This window comes from Oncorhynchus clarkii, chromosome 22 (assembly GCF_045791955.1).
Source record: "Oncorhynchus clarkii lewisi isolate Uvic-CL-2024 chromosome 22, UVic_Ocla_1.0, whole genome shotgun sequence".
In the NCBI taxonomy this organism is placed as follows: domain Eukaryota; kingdom Metazoa; phylum Chordata; class Actinopteri; order Salmoniformes; family Salmonidae; genus Oncorhynchus; species Oncorhynchus clarkii.
This window is the reverse complement of record NC_092168.1, coordinates 41,620,585-41,630,811: the sequence shown is the minus strand read 5'-3', so window position 1 is coordinate 41,630,811 and position 10,227 is coordinate 41,620,585.

The window sequence follows — 10,227 nt, the reverse complement described above, 5'->3', positions numbered from 1 at the left end:
TTAGTAGATACAGTGGCTTGCAAAAGTATTCACCCCCTTTGGCATTTTACCTATTTTGTTGCCTTACAACCTGGAATTAAAATGGATTTTTTTGAGGGTTTGTATCATTTGATTTACACAACATGCCACTAATTATGTGACTTCTGAAGGTAATTGGTTGCACCAGGTCTTATTTAGGGGCTTCATAGCAAAGTGGGTGAATACATATGCAGGCACCACCTTTCCGTTGTTATTTTTTTAATTTCCCTTCACCAATTTGGACTACTTTGTGTATGTCCATTACATTAAATCCAAATAAAAATCCATATAAATGACAGGTCGTAATGTAACAAAATAGGAAAAATGGCAAGGGGGAAGAATACTTTTGCAAGGTACTGTAGTTAGTTGAAATGTTGACATTTATTGAACATCTACATGGGACCAAATAAAGTGTTACTTCATTAAACTTGTGCTTTTACATTCTATGTCTAATGTTGCCAAGGCAACCACACAATAAGAGCATACCTGTTTATAGATTATCCTTAATGAAGGCCTTAAAGCTTGAGCTCAACACACAACCAACAATATCTAGCTAGCTTTCCCCTTTGACACCGTTACACAAAAATGCGTGTAAGTAATTTTCCATGCCCTCAGTTTGTTGTCAAGACAACCCCCTAACGATCCAAAGAAAATAACTTGGTTGGTAAGTACGTGCATTGCTGTTAGAGAAGTATTTCCGGGTCATTTAGGTTCCAGGACAGGCCTACAACATGATGATTATTATTTGTGATGCTACTTTGTTGTAAGTCATGCCATGCGATGTCAGGAGCAGCAAACACAGAAAAGCAAGCAAGGTAATAACAGGCCAGTTGGGCTGTTTCTGAAAAATGGTGACAGGCGTTATGATATGCTAACACGCTAGCCTTCACAGTTGGCGCCAAACACTTTCCATCCATAGGGTTTTTCTGTAGTCTTTACAAAACAATCAACTACGGTTAGCATCGGTAATTCATCATTACCGACTGTGTATATGTACTTGTGGAGCACAGAGAGATGGGGAGTAATCAACTTACCACCAATGAGGCCAGATGATATGAAGAGGTCTAATATGGCCCTCTCCCCTATCCCTCCGCCTCTTCCTACTCCTCCATCTCTCCCCCAGGCCCTCGCTCTTCCCTGGGGTCAGTAGAAGCCTCAGCATGCCCAGTGCCTGATCCAGCATGGCAGCCTCTGGCTCTAGGCTCAAGAGCAGTGCATTGGGAGCCAGAGGGGAATTGAGAGAGCTGAGAGGTGCCTCCCCTTCCTTCCTCCTGTTCTACTGGACACAGCAGCTCTTCAGGCCTGTTGGGGTTAGATAAAGGGTGAAGACACTGTACTGCCACCACTTCATGATGTGATAAAGACAAACACAATATGAAATGGCCCTTGATGATGATACTGCACTTTATTATTCCAATAATGACACTTTTTTTTGTGTGTGTGTGTGGAATTTTACCCCTTTTTCTCGCCAATTTTGTGGTATTGAATTGTTTTTGGTAGCTACTATCTTGTCTCATCGCTACAACTACCGTACGGGCTCGGGAGAGACGAAGGTTGAAAGTCCTGCGTCCTCCGATACAACCCTCCTTCCGTGGCCTCCAACTGCTCTTAAACGCTAGTAAAACTAAATGCATGCTTTTCAATCGTTCGCTGCCTGCACCCGCACGCCCGACTAGCATCACCACCCTGGATGGTTCTGACCTAGAATATGTGGACATCTAAAAGTACCTAGGTGTCTGGCTAGACTGTAAACTCTCCTTCCAGACCCATATTAAACATCTCCAATATAAAATCAAATCTAGAGTCGGCTTTCTATTCCGCAACAAAGCCTCCTTCACTCACGCCACCAACTTACCCTAGTAAAACTGACTATCCTACCGATCCTCGACTTCGGCGATGTCATCTACAAAATAGCTTCCAATACTCTACTCAGCAAACTGGATGCAGTTTATCACAGTGCCATCCGTTTTGTTACTAAAGCGCCTTATACCACCCACCACTGCGACCTGTATGCTCTAGTCGGCTGGCCCTCGCTACATATTCGTCGCCAGACCCACTGGCTTTTCTGCTCTTTTGCACACCAATATCTCTACCTGTACATGACCATCTGATCATTTATCACTCCAGTGTTAATCTGCAAAATTGTAATTATTCGCCTACCTCCTCATGCCTTTTGCACACAATGTATATAGACTCTTTTTTTTCTACTGTCTACTTTTTTTACGACTTGTTAATTGTTTATTCCATGTGTAACTCTTTGTTGTCTGTTCACACTGCTATGCTTCATCTTGGCCAGGTCGCCGTTGCAAATGAGAACTTGTTCTCAACTAGCCTACCTGGTTAAATAAAGGTGAAATAAAATAAAATAAAAAACACAACCCAACCAAGCCGCACTGCTTCTTAACACAGCGCGCATCCAACCCGGAAGCCAGCCGCACCAATGTGTCGGAGGAAACACCGTGCACCTGGCAACCATCGCTGGTGCGCAATGAGACAAGGATTTCCCTACCGGCCAAGCCCTCCCTAACCCGGACGACGCTAGGACAATTGTGCGTCGCCCCACGAACCTCCTGGTCGTGGCCGGTTACGACAGAGCCTGGTCGCGAACCCAGAGTCTCTGGTGGCACAGCTGGCGCTGCAGTACAGCGCCCTTAACCACTGCGCCACCCGGGAGGCCCCAATAATGACACTTTTTAACAATGAAAAGCTTAGTAATTTTTCATAGCCAATGGCTTATTATTTCATATTATTACTATTCCTAGTGTGTTACCATAGAGCCTCTGGCCTGCCTGGAGACATGGGTTGACCCTGTGAGCCTCTGGCCTGCCTGGAGACATGGGTTGACCCTGTGAGCCTCTGGCCTGCCTGGAGACATGGGTTGACCCTGTGAGCCTCTGGCCTGCCTGGAGACATGGGTTGACCCTGTGAGCCTCTGGCCTGCCTGGAGACATGGGTTGACCCTGTGAGCCTCTGGCCTACCTGGAGACATGGGTTGACCCTGTGAGTCTCTGGCCTGCCTGGAGACATGGGTTGACCCTGTGAGTCTCTGGCCTGCCTGGGGACATGGGTTGACCCTGTGAGTCTCTGGCCTGCCTGGACACATGGGTTGACCCTGTGAGTCTCTGGCCTGCCTGGAGACATGGGTTGACCCTGTGAGTCTCTGGCCTGCCTGGACACATGGGTTGACCCTGTGAGGCTTGTGGGGCTCTGAGGTCATTAACACAAGACTGCTGGCCTGTGACGGAGCTTGTGTCCAGGGAGGAGTCTGGGGAATAGAGAAAGCATATACTTCTAAGGAATATTGTTAAATGCACACACTTAAATTTCACAGAAATCTAAGTAGATATGAAAATCTCCTCATAGAACTGTATCCATCTTGTGAATCTTGAATGGTTTGCATCATAAGACAACAGAATCACTAATGAAAACAAACGAAGGAGGATCTTCCAATGCTACTGAAATCTTTGGTTGTCTTCTGCTTTGCTTGGAGAGGGAGACAGGGATGAGGAAGCAAACAAGCATGGAAAGATGCTGATGTCATTGACGAAGGAATGGGGAACACATTGAAAATGCTGGCACCACGGCAAGTGTTCGTGGCTAGGGTGGATTTATGGAGCCGTTACTTGGCATCCTTCAGAGTGTATTGTTACCTCTCTAGTGTGGAGGTTCAGCCACTTCAGTATGAGACCTCAGGGCCAAACCATGATTAGGCCAATAAGTATTACTCAAGAGTTCCTGGTTGGTTCAAAGTCATTCTCATTGGCTTTATGAATACCTGTATTTTTCCAGTGGGTGAGGAACACTACGACACAGTACAGTGAGGTCATTAAATTTCAGCATACAATACAGCTCAATATTTGAATTATTTGTTTTACTCAGTCATTACTGCTCATCTTTATCAAGGGTGTCAATCATTTTGGACCCCACTGTGTATCAAAGCATACCGCCCACAGCCTTGGTCTTTCTCAGCGACTATACCGGAACCAAATGAACCAACTAGAAAATACAATGACTTCAGAAAGTATTCAGACCCCTTCACTTTTGCCACATTTTGTTACGTTACAACCTTCTTTTTAAATGGATTCAATGAACAAAAATCCTCAGCAATCTACACAAAATATCCCATAATGACAAAGTGAAAACAAAGTAAAAAAATTAAAACAGAAATACCTCATTTACATAAGTATTCAGACCCTTTGCTATGCGACTCAAAATTGAGCTCAGGTGCATCCTGTTTCCATTGATCATCCTTCAGATGTTTCTACAAATTGATTTGAGTCCACCTGAGGTAAATTCAATTGATTGGACATGATTTGGAAAGGCACACACCTGTCTATATAAAGGTCCCACAGTTGACAGTGCATGTCAGATCAAAAACCAAGCCATGAGGTTGAAGGAATTGTCCGTAGAGCTCCGAGACAGGATTGTGTCGAGGCACAGATCTGGGGAAGGGTACCAAAACATTTCTGCCACATTGAAGATCCCCAAGAACACAGTGGCCTCCATCATCCTTCAATGGAAGAAGTTTGGAACCATCAAGACTCTTCCTAGAGCTGGTAGAGTAGCCTGGTGGTTAGAGTGTTGGACTAGTAACCAAAAGGTTGCAAGATCGAATCCCCGAGCCGACAAGGTCTGCCCCTGAATAAGGCAGTTAACCCACTGTTCCTAGGCAGTCATTGAAAATAAGAATTTGTTGTTAACTGACTTGCCTGGTTAAATAAATGTAAAATAAAAGCCACTCCGTAAAGCATAGTGGTGGCAGCATCATGCCGTGGGGATGTTTTTCAGCGGCAGGGACTAGTAGACTAGTCAGGATCGAGGCAAAGATGAACGGAGCAAAGTACAGAGAGATCCTTGATGAAAACCTGCTCCAGAGTGCTCAGACTGGGGTGAATGTTCACCTTTCAACAGGACAATGACGCTAAGCACACAGCACACAGCTTCAGGACAAGTCTCTGAATGTCCTTGAGTGGCCCAGCCAGAGCCCGATCGAACATCTTTGAAGAGACCTGAAAATATCTTTGCAGCGACACTCCCCGTCCAACCTGACAGAGCTTGAGAGGATCTGCAGAGAACAATGGGAGGAACTCCCCAAATACAGGTGTGCCAAGCTTGTAGCGTCACACCCATGAAGACTTGATGCTGTAATCGCTGCCAAAGGTGCTTCAACAAAGTACTGAGTATAGGGTCTGAATACTTACGTAAATGTGATATTTCAGTTTTGTATTTTTTTTATACATTTGTAAAGATGTCTAAACCTGTTTTTTGCTTTGTCATTATGGGGTATTGTGTGTAGATTGATGAGGGGGGGAAATAATTTAAGCAATTTTAGAATAAGGCTGTAACATAACAAAATGTGGAAAAAGTCAAGGGGTCTGAATCGTGGAGTTTAGGCACATCCTGAATTTCATTCAAATCTTGTTACTGACGCCATAATAAACCTATGGTGAGAATGACATCACGGCGTGACGAATCTCCGCTGACAGATCTAGACATGTTACCATAAGATGTTGATGGTGTTTATGGCCTTTTTATTCTATTTCTGGAAAAGTGAAACAAACTGGAATGTGGTAGCATATAGACTACAACATATGGTTGCGCTGGGTAAAAACAGGTTCCTCATGCCAACTTCATACATTTCCTTGTCATATAATGAAGCTTGCTTAGGGGGACAGAATGAATAGAGGGTGATAATATTGCCTTGGCTGTGGAAAGATTAGCATAAGGAATACATGAAAACACGGCTAAGCTTTATGGTAAGTGCTGTCCATCTCTAGAGAATCTATAAAAACATTTATTTTCAAAGCAGTGTTGCTGAAACCATGCTGCCAGGCATTACCTTGATAAAACTGAAAAAGTGGGATAAAGTAGGCAGATAAATTAACTAACAGAAATGGACATGGGATCATCTCTGCCGAACAGCTTGGCGGTGGAGCTGACAAGGAGACACTTGTGGTTAGGTATGACCAATGAGGCTGCCTCACAGCACCCTGTGAACATATTATTTGATAAGCCATTTAAACATTTGGATGAAGGTTTTGACTAGGGATAATAAATAAATAAAGACAGACAGACAGACAGACAGACAGACAGACAGACAGACAGAGGTACTTAGAAAAAAATGCTGCTTATTTTTAAATCAACAGCAATTTCTGTGAAGCCATTATATCTGCATGTGATTAAATGTGAAAGGACGAAGGGGGAAGTCAAAAAATCATTTGATCTAATTTCCCACCGGGTAATGAAAAACAGCAGTGATTTTGAGCCATGGTGAAGCAGGGCTGGGCTCTATGCTCTGCTCTGGGGAGGCAGGAGAATGGAGGCCATGTGTGCCGTTCAGTCACAGTATTATTGTGTTGTTTGCTAATGTGACTATAAATAAGTATAATGACAATGAAGAATTGTAGGTGATGGTGTTTCTTCTTTGTTTGTGAGGTTGATGTAAAATCTATAGCTCCTATGGGAGCAGGAAATGATCAGCATAGGTTCCCCAAAACTAACTGAGTTTTAAACAATATTATAAACTGGGTGGTTCGAGCCAATTGGCTGAATGCTGATTGGCTGACAGCCGTGGTATATCAGACCATATACCACAGGTATGACAAAACATGTATTTTTACTGCTTTAATTACATTGGTAATCAGTTTATAATAGCGATAAGGCACCTTGAGGGTTTGTGATATATGGCCAATATTCCATGGCTAAGGGCTGTATCCAGGCACTCCACATTGCGTTGTGCGGAGAACAGCCCTTAGCCGTGGTATATTGGCCATATACCACACCCCCTCGTGCCTTATTGCATAAATAGACACAGCTGTTAAAACCTATTAGATGTAAAATGTCCCCTGTTTTGGGGACCTTTGTGTTTCTGGTACCAGTACCAGTTCCGACCAACATTTTCACTTATAAATCGATCTGGGGACACCATAGATGAAAAGGGCTTGTCTCTTTAGCCTGTGTGAAGCAAGATGTGAAATCTGGCACCACTTGAAGCTGGGATGTCCCTCCTAGCTTTTCATTCGCTGTTCTGACTGTCCATCAAGTCCTGCTGAACCCAACGTCACAGCCACTGACAACGCCTGGAATCTTGACATCGTAGCACAGCAGGAGACAGTGTTTTTGCACTGTAGCACATTCAGAGATCAATTTATAGTCAGTAATCTAAAATAATTAATATATTTTAAATAAGATGGACAAGATTAATATGAGATGAAAGGCGAGTTCCTACTGAGTTCAGGAAGCCAAGCTAGAGCTCTGTGAGACGTTCAAAGAGATGGGCAGACATTTAAGGAGGGTGACATCTTATAGTTTGTTGTTTTATCATTTGTTTAACTATATTTTGAAAGCATACAAGTCATTTCAAGCCTTAGTCACACAGTTTTGTTGAATAGAAAATGCATCATCAAATGTTTCATATTTTAATATTTGTATCATCTTGTACTGTGTACTTGAGCTTGTGTCCTCTAAAGTAACTACACTTCATTATTTCATAACACTTTTACCAGGAAGATGAGACTGTAAACTTTGTTGGAGTATGCAGCACTACCAGTTACTGTTTATGGCCCTCTCATGATATACAGTTGAAGTTGAAGTCGGAAGTTTACATACACTTAGGTTGTAATCATTAAAACTCATTTTTCAACCACTCCACAAATTTCTTGTTAACAAACTATAGTTTTAGCAAGTCGGTTAGGACATCTACTTTGTGCATGACACAAGTAATTTTTCCAACAATTGTATACAGACAGATTATTTTACTTATAATTCAATGTATCACAATTCCAGGGGTTCAGAAGTTTACATACACTAAGTTGAATGTGCCTTTAAACAGCTTGGAAAATTTCAGAAAATGATGTCATGGCTTTCGAAGCTTCTGATAGGCTAATTGACTTCATTTGAGTCAATTGTAGGTGTCAATGTATTTCAAGGCCTACCTTCAAACTCGGTGCCTCTTTGCTTGACATCATGGGAAAATCAAAAGAAATCAGACAAGACCTCAGAAAAAAATTCGTAAAAGTCTGGTTCATCCTTGGGAGCAATTTCCAAACGCCTGAAGGTACCACATTCATCTGTACAAACAATAGTACGCAAGTATTAACACCATGGGACCACGCAGCCGTCATACCGCTCAGGAAGGAGACGCGCTCTGTCTTCTAGAGATGAATGTACTTTCATGAGAAAAGTGCAAATCAATCCCAGAACAACAGCAAAGGATCTTGTGATGAAGCTGGAGGAAACAGGTACAAAAGTATCTATATCCACAGAAAAACGAGTCCTATATCGATATAACCTGAAAGGCTCCTCAGCAAGGAAGAAGCCACTGCTCCAAAACCGCCATAAAAAAGCCAGACTACAGTTTGCAACTGCACATGGGGACAAAGATCATACTTTTTGGATAAATGTCATATGGTCTGATGAAACAAAAATAGAACTGTTTGGCCATAATGATCATCGTTATGTTTGGAGGAAAAAGTGGGAGGCTTGCAAGCCGAAGAACACCATCCTAACCATGAAGCACGGGGGTGGCAGCATCATGTTGTGGGGGTGCTTTGCTGCAGGAGGGACTGGTGCACTTCACAAAATAGATGGCATCATGAGGTGGGAAAATTATGTGGATATATTGAAGCAACATCTCAAGACAGTCTCAGTCAGGAAGTTAAATCTTGGTCACAAATGGGTCTTCCAAATGGACAATGACCCCAAGCATAGTTCCAAAGTTGTGGCAAAATGGCTTAAGGACAACAAAGTCAAGGTATTGGAGTGGCCATCACAAAGCCCTGACCTCAATCCTATAGAACATTTGTGGGCAGAACTGAAAAAGTGTGTGCAAGTAAGGAGGCCTACAAACCTGACTCAGTTACACCAGCTCTGTCAGGAGGAATGGGACCAAATTCACCCAAATTATTGTGGGAAGCTTGTGGAAGGCTACCTGAAATGTTTGAAGTTTAAATTGTTTAAGGCAATGCTACCAAATACTAATTGAGTGTATGTAAACTTCTGACCCACTGGGAATGTGATGAAATAAATAAAAAGCTGAAATAAATAATTCTCTCTACTATAATTCTGACATTTCACATTCTTAAAAGAAAGTGGTGATCCTAACTGACCAAAGACAGGGAATTTTTTACTAGGATTAAATGTCAGGAATTATGAAAAAACTGAGTTTAAATGTAATTGGCTAAATTGTATGTAAACATCTGACTTCAACTGTATCATTCATTTTGGGGATTACGTACAGGTGGTCAAGGACAACTCCTGCTCCTTCCTCCTCAGGGTGAATCTGACCTGACAGAGTAAGTGATTGGCCACTAGAGTATAGAAGAGAAAACCATCCAAAGGTTTAGCAGCAAGGTTACTGTCCTGAGGCCAAAACTTCAAAATAATCTCATCAGTATATTCCTAAAGAACCAGGATAGAGCATTTAGCCCAGCTAATAGTGGCTTGATGAGGGAAGGCCAGACAGCCGCTATAGCCGTTCCAGAGGCAGCCAGAGAACACTGGGAGAAGCCTCAGCCTCTGTGGCATGGACGGAGCAGTTCGTTAAAACACATTAAGATCTACTTTAAGGTCATTACGAGGCTGGCGAGCTGACCCTTTAGTCAGAAGCTATAGGTCCACTCTGCAGCATCCCTATGAGGAACACTGGTCCACTCCATCTGGCATGGTGATAGGAGGCTGTGGTCAGAGCGAGGGCCCAGGGGGAAATTCCCCACGAGTGTTCAGACTTAGACAGAGATTAAGATGGAAGGAAGAGGAGCGAGGAGGACAGAGGAGGGTGGATGACATTTTGCCTTCAGCATCATGGCAAAACAGTAGAGCTCAGAGACCCAAAAGTCAGATAAAATCATAGTGAGTTTTTTTGTGGTGATTATTCTGGGAAAATGCTGACATTATGTAATATGCATATGGCTTGCAGAATGTGACATCGGGAACAATCAGCTTTCACCAGAGACACAAAGCCCAGACATCTGCTGTGGAGAGGAGATTGGACGGTAATACCCTCACCAATATAACCTGTCCGCTCAATGTTTTCATCCAGGTTGAGCTTCAGACATGAAAATCCTAATGTAACATCCCCATGTCAGGATTTGATTTGTCATCACAAAAAAAAGGAATATAAAGGCCCCATAATGCATTGCAAAGAGGGAGAAAAAAAAGGTACACCATACAGCACGGATCCCACAGAGACATCAAACTGACCTCCGTGCT